This window comes from Polistes dominula, unplaced genomic scaffold (assembly GCF_049000335.1).
Source record: "Polistes dominula isolate Pdom_NZ unplaced genomic scaffold, Pdom_raw_medaka contig_22, whole genome shotgun sequence".
NCBI lineage: Eukaryota > Metazoa > Arthropoda > Insecta > Hymenoptera > Vespidae > Polistes > Polistes dominula.
In genome coordinates this window covers 4,583,853-4,599,106 of record NW_028300966.1, presented here as the reverse complement: position 1 = coordinate 4,599,106, position 15,254 = coordinate 4,583,853, and the positions used below count along the sequence as shown (strand labels likewise).

General features: G+C 26.7%; 1 protein-coding gene and 1 long non-coding RNA gene across 2 annotated transcripts in view; both read left to right on the top strand.

The window, feature by feature from the left end:
• Positions 1-770: 770 nt before the first annotated feature.
• On the top strand, positions 771-3,169 carry LOC149032475 (uncharacterized). The gene is made up of 2 exons (XR_016176740.1): positions 771-866; positions 1,303-3,169. It is a non-coding gene; the product is annotated as an uncharacterized LOC149032475 (long non-coding RNA).
• A 1,355-nt stretch (positions 3,170-4,524) lies between these two features.
• Positions 4,525-15,254, top strand: part of Ptr (patched domain-containing protein) — a 53,464-nt gene continuing 42,734 nt past the window's right edge. Inside the window, exon 1 of the mRNA XM_015315931.2 lies at positions 4,525-5,029. The gene's annotated coding sequence lies outside the window, so the exon portion shown is untranslated. The remainder of the gene's footprint in view (positions 5,030-15,254) is intronic.

The window sequence follows — 15,254 nt, the reverse complement described above, 5'->3', positions numbered from 1 at the left end:
GTATGTGATTTTACCCTTAAATGGGTCCTTTTATTCTAATATTACATAATAGTACATTACTTTGTAGCTTTTGTTTTAATGTCTTCTGCATTATTAGATTAAATACTTAAATATTCTGTGAGGTAACCGATAATTTTACCTAATGAGGATTAGTTTCTTCTGTTTGCGAATTTATCGTATTAACATATATAGGATATAATGCGTAATTTAATATATAATAATTATAAATTTTTGCTTAATTTCAGCATTTATATATATATAAATATTTTATTAAATATAAATAATAATTTGTTAATATATATAATAGGAATAAGGTTGCGTCAGGGATACATATTGATACAGGGTACATCTTGATATTTTATTATAAATACTGCTAGTTTTTGTATTAGTCGGTGTAATACTAACATGAGCACTTACATTACATACTGGTCTTTTATTATAAATATTGAACAATAATTTTTAAAAATACTGACTCATCAAATAACTTTGTATGCATACGTGTATAATAACTCCTTTACAAATTTCTTATCTTTTTTTAGGACGTCTAGAAAAAAATCTACAACATCCAGCTAAATAAACGTGAGATCCTTTAATACATCTCATATATATTTTATTTTATCGTCATCATCGACTATGTACTTATATATATATAGTCAAAGAACACAGAATGCGGGGGCGTTAGATTAGTAATCACAGTGAAGCGGTGCCGGTAGACGCGCACGATTACTACGACTCGACTTCGTCCGTGGTTGAGTCTCGGTCTCGACGAGTAACTCGCATTAACTGCTCTGATATGAGATCCCGAGACTAACCACCAACTACGAACAATCTAGCCATCAACCTTAAACGGAATATATTTACGCTTGGTATGTGGCTACTGGCTATGTAACGCGTGCGACTAAATTTCTACCGTATCTCAACGAATTACGTCAGCATCCGTTGCACTCCGACCCCTCTTTTAACATTTTTATTTCTTCGTTTGCAAAAAAAAAGACTGACTACAAACTTAGGACATTAACGCGAATTATAAAGATTCCAATGTCTAATCTCTCTCGTTTGAAGTAGAATCAGAAAATTAAACTTTTATTATACTATAAATTATACTTTTAAAATATTTATATTTTACTTTTATTATTTATTTGTTTATCTATTTATTGTTGCTTTGTCGTTATTATTATTAATAATTTTAAGATAGAACGATTATAAAAATTATAAGTATTAGAATGACTGTAGTTGTATATATTATTATAGATCTAAATGCAACTTTCACTTAAATGATTAATGTTTTTTTACTTCATCAAGGTTTCAATATTATCGTATATAATTACTTGGAAATATGGATTAACTTGAATGTTGGCAAAGAACACGTTGGTTAATAATTATTTTAAAAATTTATTATAATTTTCGGGTTGTATGGTTAATCAAGAAGAAATTGATATATAGTTAGATTACAATGTAATTATAATATAATTTCTGTCCTTATAACTTTTTTAGAAATATAATTAAACAATGATGCATTTGTTTCAACTATTAGATCCATTTGTCAGAGGGTAAAGAGTCTTTGAACTACATTTCCAAGGATCAACCTTCGTTGTCAAGAGCCCGCACTTTGCCTTACTCTCATTATTACTATTATCGATAACATCAACACGCATCAACGAGTAGAATCTTACAAAAGCCTTGACAAAATCATTGCCACCATTACGATGGTTCAAAGTCTTTTAGGACATCATAATAAGTGTAATACTTAAATCTAGATTGTCTTTCAATGATTATTAATTAATAAATAAATAATTTCATGAATAAGTCATCAGATAGTCTGGATTTCTTAGTTTTGCGTTTGACTTAGAAAGCAATTAAAAGTAAAACCAGCGCAGAGGAATTAATAATTTTCCAAGACCTTTCACAAAAATATAAAGTTATTTTCCAAAATGAAGTTTCGTATCGAAATTGGGAGGAAGTTTTTTAGTTAAGAGTTTGATCGTTTGAGGAAGAATCGAAACGGGGGTTGCATATGCTTGTTAGCCTGTTAAACTTTCATCTCTTTCCATCTTTATCTATCTCTTTCTATCTTTATCTATCTCTTTCTACGTCTATCTACCTCTTTCTTTTTTCCTCTTTCTTTCTCCCTTTCTTTTCAGATGAGATTTACCGACGATCTACCACGAAGGTCTCAGCCAAGGTTTATTGAATAATAACGCTAAGATTACAGTTCTAGTCGGTGTATCTCGATCTCCAACCGAACATCACGACGTTATTCTCTTTGACCCGAATTTGCCGCTAAGCTTTTAGAATAAAAATAAATTGGAACGCAAGTACGCTCGTTTTCCATTTACTACGAACAAGAGAATTATGTTTAACATGATTGTTAGCTCGAAGCTATGTAATTTCTTCTTGATGTGCAAGAATTTCAACTTGATTCTCATTATATTAAATATGAACTTTAATAATCATAAGCTTAAATCATAATAATATAATAGAGAATAAAATAATATTTGAGAAAGGTCTTTTATCGAAGTCAAATTTTGTTGTGAAAGAAAGAAAGAATATCGTTTTAAAGAGTCAAACGAGATACTAAAGAAGATCCTTTTTCAAGGATATTTATAATGTAAAAAATGTTTCTTCCTATTATTCTCCTAAGGATGTAGAAGTTTCTTTCACCGCTCATGATTATGTGTATTCTCTTTTGGACGAATTTTTACGATTCACTTCCAAGAATTTTACCTGAGGTATACCTGCTCAGGTAAAGAAAAGTTATCTATCCTGTTTTCCTTTCCTCGTTTCTTTTCTAAATCCTTTTATCCTTTTAACAAATAGTTTTCTTTCCCCTTTCTTGATTATAAAAAGTAGAATTTTCAATTACCTATGTGAGAATTTAAATATTGAAAGGATCTTTTTTGCTTAGATTGATTAATATGTAATGTTTATATGTTTAATGTTTAATGTCGGCATTATTTACTGGCTAACCTAATATATTATACTATACTATTGCAACCTATGACTCAAACTGTACTCTAAGAATTCTATTGTGGTGTTAGTTAAATTAAGTATAATATGTTTATATTATATATATTTGTGTATTATAATTCTTTGTTTATAAAATTATGTTCAACTAATATAAATAGGATAATAATGCAGATGGATGGTGAGACCTGTTAAACGATCGTAAGGGGAATGGATCTCTCAAATCTGTAAAAAGGAGAATAATAAAGACAAAGACAAATTATACTATACATTCTTGAGTTAGCCAATATGTCCGAAATTTTAGTAAAAAATACTAGTATGATTTTTATATACAGTTAGATATAAAATATTACAAATATTTCGCCATTATTTATTAGCTAACCCAGCAGGTGTATCGAATCAATTTTCGATTGTTTTATTGGAACAATTACTAAATGCGCATATTATTAATTTCGTCCTTCATGATTTCAAAAGATCTTGTTAAACGTTTACACACGAGTGAGAGGAGTTGCCTACCTTCGGACACGATATGGTTTTTCAATGGCGACACTTTTACTTCTTACGTATAATCCAATCATTTACTTCTAACTTGTAAATTTATTTTTTCCCTTCTTTTTTCCCCTGTTTAACTTTTTTCGTTATATTTTTTTTTAGAAAGAATAATTATACGATAATGTGAATAAGGATTTATATACGTAATGTATATCTGATCTGAAGATATATACTTTCTCATATCAATACAGACTCATGAAAGCTAGGAAGGAAGTATCAAATTGTATAAACGTTGCAGTGTTCATTGTATCCGTTTGATGCATTGGTATAATGTGTAGAAGAATTACAATTTACCGATCGATTCTTCCGAATTGTTTTAATATTAGATAAATAATCGAATTCTTTTTCTTTTGTTAGTACTACAATATACTAGTAATATATATATATTATTATTATATGTATTTTAGGTGTATAATATATTACTATTTATATATTATTATATTATTTAATGATATATTTATAAAAAACAAACAATTTATATTATTAATTAAATAAATAATTTATTATATTTATAAATATTATTATAATGTAGTACTTTAATAAAAAAAAATTAAATAATAATGCCTATAGAAAACAATTATTACATTGTAATGATATTTTTATAAATAATTTTATTCTCAACAATACAATACTTATATTATAAAAGTGTATATACGTCTATAACAAGTATCAAAATATACTTTTATACATTAATAAATCTAAATTTTGAATGTAACATTCCGACACAATAAAATTAGAAATCTTTTGAAACTTGGATTATTGACGATTAGATATAGCGGTTATAAAAAATAAATAAAAGAGAAACTTTATTTATCTTAACGAAATACAAAAAAAAAAAATCGAGAAAGAATTATAGATGGAAAGATCGATATTTCAAAATACGCGGTAGATCGAATTCGATTCTTCGTAGCACATTGGACCGGTCGGTCGGCGGAAATAGCCGAAGTTAGAGCCGAAGGCTGTCGTAAATGGTCGAAGTTGAACGACGTAAGCACGCACGATCTTCGTAGCGGGAGTCTCGAACGGTGCGTCAAACAGTTCGAATCCAGCTTTTCGCGACGAACAAACTAATTCTTGATCGATCGATCTGTCATTCAATCAATTAATCATTATCGGTTAGTCGAAAGGGAAAGTTTATTATTTCCGATTCGTTTGTTTATATAATTACAATTTCATTTTATATTAAACGATGACAAAGTGTGAAGAGCAACAATTGCAAGTAACAAAAAAAACGTGTAGGTGAATTTTCGTGAAAAAAAAGGAATCGAAGAACAACCACAGAAGGAACGAAAGAAAATATTCAACAGTTACAAATTAATTTGTAAAAGTGATTACGGTGACGAGGAAAAGATCAAACAGAACAAAAAACAAAGAAGATAAAGAGGGCAAACATTACGGTTTCGAAAGTGTCAACTACTTGGAGGAAAACTTCGATTGATCTATCATCTTTCTCTTCATCATATTTTTCATCTCCTTATTCTTCTTTTTGCAGAAATCGACACAAAAAATCGAGGTAAGTTTCTGCCGGTTTCTAACCGCAACTCTGTTTCTATTTAACGATACAACAGATACCTTTTTAGTATGATACGTTATATTGTCAACGCAACGAAATTCCTTAATTAATGTTTTTATTAAATTTGTTTACATTTATATCAAATTTTGTATTTATATCGTGTGTGTAATTGAAGATGTATATGTTGGAATATAATCTATGTTAGATATGATTACCGAATTTATTGAGGGAGAGAATATTTTTTGTTTTGTTTTGTTTTTTAAAAACTGCATGCGCCCAGTGACATCTTGCGGCGGTGAAACGTAAAACGAACTATTAAACATCTGTTTTTTTTTTAAATTAGATTTTGTATTCTTTTAAAATTTAGATAAATATTTAAAAAAAGTACTAAAATTTGTTGATAAGAATATCAGGTTCTTTTTTTTTTCATAAAAGCATAGCAAGCATAATATGTGAAGATCTTATTTTCAATCTGCACTACATTATATATAATATATTATATTCGATATATATAATTCTATTCGTTATCGACTAGAATTTATTTCTTTGTAAAGGGGTATAATAAAAAATATTAAATTTTTTGTTTTCTTTTATTTTTTGTTTATTTTTACGGACATGTATCCGTATAAATACGTTTGCCGTGAATGGAACATGATTCAATGATCTAATCATTTATCTAGATATAATGGGACATATATTATTAGGTGGTTATATAAATAGAAGTACTTATTGAAATTGTAGAGGGTGATTCCCCTTATAGGAGAATGCAAATAATACGGAAGTACGACGTATCTATATGTACGTTGAATATGAATTAGGTGAATTTGAGAAAGACAAGAAAATCGAATAATCGATCGATAATCTATAAATCAATATCTTCTTGAAATATTGCGGTATGTGTGCAAGAATCTGATCTGTGACAAAAGTAATTTTATGAAATATTTATTTTTAACATTTTTGTATATTGAAATATGTTTGGATTTTGTTTTGATGGAAAAATTAAGAAATATTAACATATTTAGGAAATTTTATAAAAGTATATATGTATTTTACAATTATTAAAATCATAAAAAGTATGTAAAATTAAAAATGAAATATTTAAATAAGATAAATGCTTATAATATTTAAAAATTGATAAATATTACTTATCAGGATTTTGTATTAATTATGGAATTAATTATTAAATGTGAGGAGGTGAAGATAAAGAGGGAGAAGAAGGATCCATCATTGAGATTTTGTATTAGAAACACGTTTTAAAAGAATTTTCGAAAGTTGCTGGAAAATGCAACAGAGCAGTAAAATCAGAGCGCATTCAACACGATGTGCGTTTGAGTTCGTTGCTCAGCCATCGAAGAGTATGAAACATTTTGCACTAATTGTAGTTATAATACCTGTATTATTTTAATTTTGTTTTTAAAGTTATAAACTACCTTTGAAATAATATTTGTTGATAATTATCTCATATTTTTTTAAGTTTATATTTATTCTTGTAGTTCACGTTCTTTTATTCACACGATAGACAAAATATCGATCATCATTTCACATATGTTTCATGGAATTATGGTTATTTCTTTTTTTCCTGTTTTTATAATATATATTTTTTTGATTTACGAGGAAAATATAATATCAATAATGATCTGACAGACATTTCATAAAAATATACTTACTTAATCAAATTTTTTTGTATAGTCCATATTTTTAAAAATGTTTTTATAATCCATATTTTTTCATTCACAAACTAGATAAAATATTCATGATCATTTTACATATTTTAAAACATACTAATAAATAATATTAAAATTATATTTACATTTTATTTACGATTATTATTAAATTATATTTTTTGTTTATACTTACAAAATAAATTAGAGAATATTATGATAATGTTTTTTATCACGGTATGTTAATCCAAATGATATTTTTCATAAAAACGATGGATTCAATCGAACGTAATACTTTAGTCGTTTTCGAGATTAGTCGAGATCAAGAAACATATCGAGTCGAATGATCCAGTTGCTTTAGAAACGTGTCGTGACAAGTGTGTACTACTGACAAGAAAAGTAACTAGCTGGTCTATTCCCGCATTTATTAATAGAAAGCGAATGTGGAAATGATGAAACTTTCATATTACATTATCGTAGTAAGTTAATAATTAGTTAGTCAAGAGTCAATACTTTCGACAACAATCATAATTTTTGTACTTTTATTTATTAGATCATTCCATCAATTCTATGTTTCAAGCAAAGTATTTCAATGACTATTTTCAATTAATTTCTTCATACAAGAAACACTATAATCAAATTAATTCTATTTAAGCTATTATTATAAGTCAAAGAAAGAAGAACCAAAAATTGGTAAAGAAATTGTTAGGAAATTACATAGCCGTTTGAAAGGTGCAGTTTCATCGATCGTAGATATAGTAAATATATTATATATTAATACATCATATTCGATCGAATAAAAATCTCATACACGAGTATGATTTAAAATTATTATAAAATATTTAATAACATTTGTAACAATAAATATTTGTAGGAAACAAAGTTTTTCTATTATCATTAGAAAAGTTCACTTTTATATATCATCATAAATCGTGAAAGATCGAGAGTGAATCGTGAAGAAGGAAGAATAAGAAAAAAAAGAAGGAAAGGTCGAAGTCATCGTCGAAGTCAGTGAAAGTATTTTTGAAGAGTTAAGAGGGTCTCGAGAGAGTTATTTTAATTATTATTATTAATCTTTGAAAATCACTTCTGGTTAGTGCGTGTACAATTTGAACAGTTTGAAATTTATGGATTCCTTTATTCATTTCATCTGTATTAAACAATTATTTAAGTATATATTATTATTTTGAATCATGCTCGTGTGTGAGAATTTCAGTCGTGTTATAACAATAAATTTCATTATATATTTTATTTGTATTAAAAAATAACTGAAGTGAAACAACTTCTATTTAGACGTCGGTAATGAAAAAATGTTATAAAATGGTATGAAAAGAGATGAATTATAGAGGTAGGGAGAGAGATAGGGAATGAGGGGAGATAGAAAGAGTGAGATAGAGCCCACAGTCGATTCACAATAGTTAAATGAAATTATGGAAGGTTCTAATGTGTGTGAGGTGTGTGTGAGATGTATTTGTTTATGGAGGGAGGAAATATTTTAAATAATTGTTAATTAATCGCAGTAATTTAAAAAAGCACGGATTATAAGTTCGATGTACCATTCTCTTCGAAATTCACCGTTCGTCTGTCTCAACTAAAAGTCATTCAAATTTCTTTTATTGAGTTATGTTTATATGACTTTCAAAATCTATATTCTATTTATTGTGAATATTATTCTCGTTATATGCATGTATCCTTCGGAAAGTAATATAAACAACGATCAATGGAAAAATTTTAACCAATTTTCATAGAGGACAATGAATCAGTTTACTGTTGGATTTCGAAAAGAATGGTACGTCGAATTTATACTCCGTGGTTTCTAAACTGCAATATGCATTTTTTCCGATTAATTATCAATCAATTAAGATAAATTGAACACAGTTCTGTACTCTATTGATATTTGAGATTGTTTAAACTAAAACTTACCTTAAAACTCTCTCTCTTTTTCTTTCTTTGTTTTAACCCCTTTAGACCCGAATTATTTTTCGTTTAGGAAAAATTATGTTTATACTAAAATTAATATTCATGTGAATGAAAGTAACAATATAATTTTTATTTATTTATTTATAATTTGTAAATGTACATTTTAATGGACATATGGTCCTCACGAAAAATATTTGTATAATAAATGTACGTAAAGTATTATGTATATTACAATGTGCACAGGTTCTGAAAGGGGTTAACATTCTTTTTTTTTTCTTTTAAGTATTATTTTTTTCAATCATATTTGTATGTTACTTCCAATTAATCATAAATATCTAGTTTATCTGATTATATTTGAAGATATTAAAAAAATTATTTTATTATAATATAAATCACACACGTTTGTGTGTTCGAGATCTTCAAATGATTTTGTCTTTAATCTTTGTTTTTTATTGTTTTCTTTACGAAAAGAAGGAATACGAAAGAAGGAATGAAAAAAAGAAAAGAAAAAGGGTAGATAGAAGAACGATCAGCTCGGTTATGTGCGTCGCGCCGACGACAACGTCGGGTCAATCAACCGTCAGTGTTTATACTCGTTTGAACAACGACCCCGTAACAAATTGTTACCTCAGTTATATACACCGAGGGGAATTATCCGTTGTGCTTGTTCTACCCAACGAATCACCCAGAGTTTCTGCCTTGTTGTATAGTAGACTCCCTCTGTTATATCGTCATATTGGTCAAGCCAAGCCTTAATAATCTAATATTATTTTCCTTTTACGTTTAATACTTTTTTAAAATTTCTTTTTTGTTTCTTTTTTGTTTTTTTTCTTTTAATATTCTTTCAAGTTATTAACTCTTTGCGGCACAGAATTTCAGATAATAAAATAGCCCTATGTTGCATACAAAATTTTATTACGTTTTAAATGAAATAAAATTGGTATATTTTTTATTAATAAATATATAAACGTAATGTAAAAACATAAAAAAAAATTAATAACGAAGAATTAATAACCAATTGCTTTGTGTAAATAAGATGAAATAGAAGATTATGAGCACGTGTAGAAATTGCAATAATATTTCGAGATGGGACTAAAAATGTCCCACCGTGCATTACGATGTATCAAAAAGGTGGGACACTTTTAATCCTACCATACCTCAAAGAGTTAAGAAAAGGATATTAATAACCGTACCAACGTTGGAAAATTATATTATAAATATTTAGATAGTTTTTGTATCAAATCGAATTTATTTTATCTTAAAATAGGAAATTGTCGTATCGAAAGAATTTCAATTGAAAATTCAGAAGTTTTTATATATTTAAGTGTATATAAGTTATAGTTGAGTATATAATAATATACTCACATTAGTATATTAAATAATTCACATATAATACTATAAATTTCACATTTTATATAATTGTTATGTTAACATTATAAAATATTCACAATTTATAGCATTGATTTGTTATATTTTATTTTCTATATATATAGAGGATCATGATCTAATATATTATTGAAATTAGTTGAATTAGAATATGAAAAGAGAACGTTGTTAGAAAATAATGTAAATGTTAGAATCATCGATCTTGGCATTTATGTTAGATGATCACTGGAGATTGTAAAATCTGGAAGAAAAAGGAATGGCATTATGCAAAGTGATATTTGTATATTTTTATAGATCAACACTTTCGCATACACATACATACACACATATATATCTACTTGAAAGAGATAAATAAAAAGATGATGAATATGAATGATCTTTGACCAAAATATTTGAATTGCAGAAAAAAGATGTTTACGAGATTGGATTCGATCCAATATTTTTTCCCCTTTTTCTTGTTTTTCTCATGTCAAAGCTTCGTAACGTTGTAAATGGTTTTCACTTTAGACGACGAAGTATATTGGCACACCGTGTGTATAACGTTCGATAAGTGTTCTTAAGTTGCTTAATAACATCGTGTAAGTTTACACGATGTAACTACAGGGTGAAGAAGAAAGAGGAGGGAACGTGGAGATAAGAGGAGGGAAAGTGGAGAAAGAGGAGGAGGCCCTTGAAAGTGTTGACGTTATAAATCTCGTGACATCGATCCAGATTAAAAAATATAAGGGAGAGATAGGGGAAGATAATTCTGTCAAATGTCTTCATTTTTTATTTTTTTATTTAATTCGAGAAGTCATCATAAGTAAAAATTGTTCTATATAATTTTGTATTTTTTAAATATATTTGTATATGTACCTAATATATAATATATTTATATAATTTATATTATATTATATTATAAATAAATCCTAATATATATTATAATTATAATTATACATAATTTTGTCAAATGTATTTATTATTATTTAAATGCTATTTCGATAATAGGAATTTTAAAAATTATCGTAAGTTAAAATTATTTTATAGGAAAAAAGACGATTTTTAACTACAGTAAATTTGTATTATTTTCCAAAATTCGATTAGAAAAATTTCACAATTATATTTTTTTAATCATTTATTTTCTTTTTCTCTGTTATCTTCTTAAACATTTGACAGTATCGACCTTCAACATAAGTTTTAGTCGTTGCACGCAAGGAAGCGTAAGACCATCCTTTACTATCTAATTCATTTTTAGTTAGTTCAAATATTTTCTCTTAATAATAGTTGATGTTTAACTTTGAGGAAGAAATAAACATTTTATACGAGTACGAGATAAAATAACAGTTTTCCTATTTAATTTGTAATTATATTAAAAAATAGGATTAAATGAATTTTGTTCATCTTCAAGATCGCAGGTCATTTCTCTTTCTATAATATAATAGATTAAAAGCGACATTAAAGAAGAAGAAGAATACAAGACAACATAAACTGCGTTCCGGTTACGTGACTCGGATCGTTCCACCAGACCGGGCTCCTTACAAACTCAAAACTCAATATCTTCAACGATATGCATATATGTATGTACCATATATAATATATATGTATATAATACGTAGCCGGTGCACACGATTCGCGTGCTTTCAAACCGGAAGAGATATCGAGAGTTTAATTTATCGGTTACGCGGAATCAACGACGACGACGACGACGACGACGACGATGTTGCTCTATCGACGAACGATAGTCTTGATCTTTCTTCTTTTTCTTATCAATATATACAGGACGATTCATGAAGAGATATAAATTATTAATAGGATTTTAACCTTGTCATGCTAACATGAATACAAAAATTCATATTAATCTGATACTGTTTATACGAATGGGTTGATTATGGAACAACATTTGTCGATTTCACAAAATAATTTTCATCTCATTATAATAACTCGTAGTTTTTTTTTTAATAGATAAACAACAAACTTATGAGATTACACGTTGTTTTTAAATATTTTTTGGCTAGTATTTTTGTAATTATTTTAAATTAAAAAAGCTTCATATACAAAAGTTGATATGTTCCATGTTATTGTTACAGACTAATGATTGTTGATTTCACCAAAACAGTTCAAATTTTATTACAATAACTAACGTGTTGCGACATAATCGTCCAATTTCCGATTTATACCTTCTCTCAGGTACAGGTATCCAATATCCTTCATAGTTTTGTAAAGGTTCTTTTGTGGTAACTTTGAAGTACGGGTCGTGCGGTATCCTAAATATATCCGATTAGTGGCTTTTTCGTTTCCACCTTTTTTTTTTCGGTAAACCGGATCCCAAATTCAGTTCCATAAACCATAAATTATCAAAGGAGTTGTTCGATATGGGAATTTGGGGCTGCCAATTTATGGCGCCGTTATGGTCAACGTAAGATTCACGATATTACATTTAGTTACTCCACATAAATGAACCTAATGCAGCGACCATTCAAAAACGGACATATTTTTATATACGAACTTTTTTATTCAACATGAATTTAGAAATTATATTTTATAATTTTATAATCTTTTTTCGTGAATCACCCTGTACATATACTCGTTTGCTTTCTTCTTTACTTTTTCACTTTTTCTTTCTTTTTTTCTCTCTCATATATGTTTGTGTGTGAATGAATAGAGTTTCTTTCCCCAAAGCACAACATTCACCGGCATTTCTCCGATTTTAAATATGAACCATCTCTTGTGTAATGTCTTATGTCTATCTCTTTCTTTTTCTTTTATTATTTGAACTTATAAAATTTGATTTTCTTTGAACAGAAAATTGAAATTTGTTCCTATCTTTTTTAGATGGCACACACACACACACACACACACACACACACACACACACACACACACACACACACACACACACACACACACACACACACACACACCTATTAATATGAGAGATCTATTTTAAAATTTAACTTACTATATGAATTTTTTTGTTGGTTTCATTTTTTTATCTTTATTTATTATCTTATTCTCTCCTTTATGACTGAGCCCATAGAAAGTTGGTTATTCGTTTCTTCCTATTTTTTATTTCTTTTTGAAAAAAGTTAATGTTTTTGTGTACAACTTTCTTCAAAGAAATTAATCTCGCTTGAGTATTCATTTTTTAATACAATTTTCTTTTTCTCTTTACTAATTCTCCTTTTTCTCTATCTTTTTTTTTTATATACGATTTTATGATATCAAAAGATAATCAAAGAGTATTTTTCTTGTTCTTAGATAGTCAGGGTACAAATTTATTTAAAAAAAAAAAAAGTTTTTTTCTTAATACAAATATTTCTTTATAAATAAATATTAATTATATTAATATTTTATATAAATATAATATTTTAGTATTTTTAGTAATTATTAAATAAATTAAAAATTAAATAAATATCTTAGTAATGTTAATATAATATATAGTATTATAATAAAATAATTATTATAATATTAAATATTAATCTATATTATAAGATATATATTTTTTTTATGAAATAAAATTACATGAAATGTTAACGAATATTTGAATTAACACAGTTGACGTAATGTTCATTAGGCTAGATAAATATTTCTCTAAAGGATGTAACTTTTGTGTGCTGGAGAATATAATCTCTAACTCGGGTAATACGCATGTGTAAACGTTAGTTTGTCATTTAAAAAGCGAACGTGTGCGATAAACTTGGTTAATAAATCTCTGCCAGCGGTCACGGCAACATCCTCTCATCAGCGATTTCTCATAACTTTCGTTTATTATTATTATTATTATTATTATTTTTATTTTTATTATTTTACACTTCTTTAATTTCATATGTTTCTTCTTTATTCTTCTTTGCTATCGTTGTTCTTGTTAATTTTAATTATATCATTGCATATATTTTATTCTTCCTAAATATTTCTGACCTTGCACTGATTCTTATTTTCGATTGGATTTCCCCATCCGTAACACTATTTCCACATAATGATAAATTACAGGCTAGGTCAAAAGTTTCTGCGTAAATTTGCAAATTAATTACTATTTTTACAGGATTTCTTTTTGTAAATTTATCATTTATCTTCTTTTTTTTTGTCAGATTATAAAACTACAAGCCCGAGAACTTTTTTATTTTTTTCTAATCCAGATAGAGATTTAATTTTAAAAAAAGCTCGGGGAAAAAAGTAATTAATTTATAAAAGCATCTGAAGAAACATTTTTTTTTTGCGCATGGCCTGCATTTCGTAAAGCATCATTTTTCAAATTAATTGCAAGTGGAGATGTGAATAAAAAAAAAAATTATTACAAAAGAAATCGAGTTTGAAAAAAACCCTATCGGAGAATATTGGAACGATTGTTTGATTCGGAAAGAATAATTGGCTTTTTTTTGTTTTTGGTTTTTTGTGTTCGTGTGAAAAATGGTTCAACCTATTTCACGTTATCAAAATATTATATAATCATTGTCGCTTATTGTCGAAAAAGTAAACTTATTTAGCCACGTAAATTAAGCGGGAGGATCGATCGGACGTGTGAGTTTGCGCGACACGCATAATTGCAATGTCCAAGAGAAAAGATTAATTGCTATTTCCCATTTCGTGCGAGAGCACGTGCGCTGCGTCAAGGTGCGCGAATACTAAAGATCGATGTTATCAACTTATTATAACATTTCACGCTTTCATTTATTTCTACAAACGAGAAACACGCGTTTTAACAGTTTTCTTAAATATTCTTTACAGTCAACAAAACATAATGTTTCATTTTTCAATATTTTTATAATAATTAATAATAACATTTAATAATAATAATATTATTATTATTATAATTATTTATTAATATATTATATTATTATTTATTTTTATTTACTTATTAATAATGTTAATTTATTATTATTATATTAAATATTTATTATATTATATATTAAATTAATATTATATTATATTATTTATTATTATACTATATACTATATATATTATATTATATTAATTAAATATATATTATATTAAATATATTTATATATTATATTATTATATTAATATAATTATTATTATAAAAATAATATTTTTTAATTTATTATTTATATAATATTAAATAATATTAAAAATTAATAATAAAAATATTATTATTATTATTAAAATATTATAATAATATTAATGAGAATATTAATGATAAATAAAAGTTGTATTTTGTTATACAAATAATAATAACAATAATAATTATATGATAGGTATGATTATTCATTCTGTTAAAAATTCAAACAAACGTCTTATTAAACCTTGCGTTTAATTTTTTT